The 2,478-nt window shown below is 36.0% G+C and overlaps 1 pseudogene; it reads right to left on the bottom strand.

Annotated features, from left to right (window-relative positions):
* Positions 1-395: 395 nt before the first annotated feature.
* LOC142180225 (allene oxide synthase 3-like) lies at positions 396-1,161 on the bottom strand (annotated as a pseudogene).
* Positions 1,162-2,478: the final 1,317 nt, after the last annotated feature.

Here is a 2,478-nt window from a genome sequence, read left to right as displayed (position 1 = left end):
AAGAAAATGTTCTTAAATTTGAAAAAAAAAAGATTCCAAAGTTCTAAAGACTAATAGTTACTCTAGAATGGCAAAATCCACCATTGTGTTTTCTTGCCAATTATTCTCATCACAGATTCACAACGTCCATAATATGAATATGAGTTTTCTCCTTTACCTTCGTGTTCAAATAGTTATATTTGTACTATGTGATTGGTAGTAACTTTATGCCAAAAAAAATTAAGCATCCATGAATCCAAAATTCTGGATCCGCCACTCTTGTTAAAGTAAATATGCTTAATTATAACATTAAAATATATTAATAAATCGATTTAACATGAAGTCACAACAACTGATCGTCTTGCTTACAGACCCTCGTGTTTGGATAAGAATTTTTCATATATATCCAGCATAAAGCAAAAGATAATTTATGATGTCGCCTTGGTTACTGACTTGAAAGTCACCTTGTAACCAAGCAACAACTTTCCAAATTCGATCTCAAAAGTATCATAACGCAGGAAAAACTCTACCAACATTAACCTTCCCAAGAGCACCACCAGGTCCTTACCGGGACATTATTTATCATCCACTGTTGAATCATCTGACTCCTTACCATTTGACCAGTACACATACTTTATCAATTCCTCTCTATCTCCCACAAATCTATCTGCAATAAACTCCTCAGGGTTCTCAAATATCTTAGGGCCCTTTGTGGCCAATGGCTGATACCCAAATATTATTTCATCTTTCTTGATCAAGAATGATGAATCATGGCTATGGATGATGACATCTTCTCTGGCCTTTTCAGTTTGAAATGGAACTGGGGGGTCTATTCTTAGTGTCTCATACACCACAGACTTGGTCAGACTCATCCTATTCACCGCTGAAAAGGTGACCCCACCTTCTTCTTTAACAGCGGTTCTGATTTTATGGGTGAGACGACGGTGTAAACTCTCTCCTGCTGCTCCAACCCACCTGATCAAAGCTGGGAAGAAAACTTTCATGCCACCATAAGAATTGAACCCTGCTAAAAAAATAAAGTTATGGCATGCTTCATCTCTTTTCAGTCCAAGCTTCTCAGCTTCATCTAGAATAGACCCCATGGACTTGTAAAAGACATCAAATATTTTTTTATAATCAGATTTTAAAGGGAAAAACGGTAGAGGGAAAGTGTGCAAAACCAAATCTTATGCTATATTTGAATATATCGTGCATTGATTGATCTTATGTTCTCTTAAGTTATCTATAGAGTGTCGCTTGAAGTGGTCCTTCCATTGTTTCTCATGTCCAAAAGTAAGCAGTCAAGTTCTACTTTATATTTCGTGCTGCTGTTGAAGATTATGCTAAACCGTGTGGATAAAATAGAATTTGACATTTGAGAAATAAATTTCGTACTTGATTCTTATGTTAGTTATTGTCATTGGTTGTGTGAGGCCATTGTTGTTATTGATGATTGTGGCCCTGTGTGGCTTTGTATTGTTGGATTTTCTGTCTGACAGGTTGGTAGTGGTACCATTACAGAGGAGACTCTGCCAAAATTTCTATAGATCTCTGGTAGTTTAATATTCGAGGATGAATATTTCTAAGGGGAGAAGATTGTTAAACCCTGTGCATCCCAAGGTGACTTATAATGAATAAGAGACTTGTTAATCATGATTTTAAAGTCATAATATGACTATATATGATGTTTGGATAGAAAATATAATATTTTTCTTGTAACAGAGCTTTTTGAGAAATAAATTTCGTGTGCTATATGAGGTCTTTTTGGGACATATTATTTACCAAATTGAAGGTTTGGAATTTAGTTTACAATGCACTAAACCCTTTGTTCATACGACATTCGGATAAAAAAATATAAGCGTCGGAAGATGGGCCAATGCGAGGGTGCCAAGCTAGCACCTCTTTGACTTTTCAAAAGTTAATATATAAGGTCTTAGCTCGTATCTCTTAAATTTTTACATAGAACCCGACCAGAGAATACCATAAAACATATCCTTGAGCTCTCTCATAGGGTTTCAAAGAATACTAACATCCCAAATACGAAATTGAGAAGCGATAACATCAGAACGATCCCTACGACGTAAGTATCATTATACCGCCTCTCTTTTTTCTTTGTAGCTCGAGTTTTGTAAGGTACTTCATAGTTAAGAAATGTTTAATTATGTATTTAAGTATTTAAATATCAAGGAAGGTTGATAAATTGATTTCCTAATAGTTAGAACTCACGGGACGGTGATCGGAAGCCGTGAGTTCGGTTTGTTTCCACTTTTAGTGGACTATTTTGTAGTCCACTCGTGATGGCCTATTGTGCTGCTGATTTATGGAGTTTGGAAGGATAAAAAGGCGTGAAGAAATGCCACATGTGGTTGGGTAGTAGGTTGGTCGCTCGTCGTTGCAGTTTCAGGCTAATTGATAACTTGTTGATTGGGTGTATTATGGTATATTTGGGATTTTTGTTGTATTGAAGGTCCTGATTTGTAATTAGGTTAGTTTTGAGTT

Source organism: Nicotiana tabacum, chromosome 4 (genome assembly GCF_000715075.1).
Source record: "Nicotiana tabacum cultivar K326 chromosome 4, ASM71507v2, whole genome shotgun sequence".
NCBI lineage: Eukaryota > Viridiplantae > Streptophyta > Magnoliopsida > Solanales > Solanaceae > Nicotiana > Nicotiana tabacum.
The sequence above is the reverse complement of the archived record's forward strand: the minus strand, read 5'-3'. Positions and strand labels throughout refer to the sequence as shown.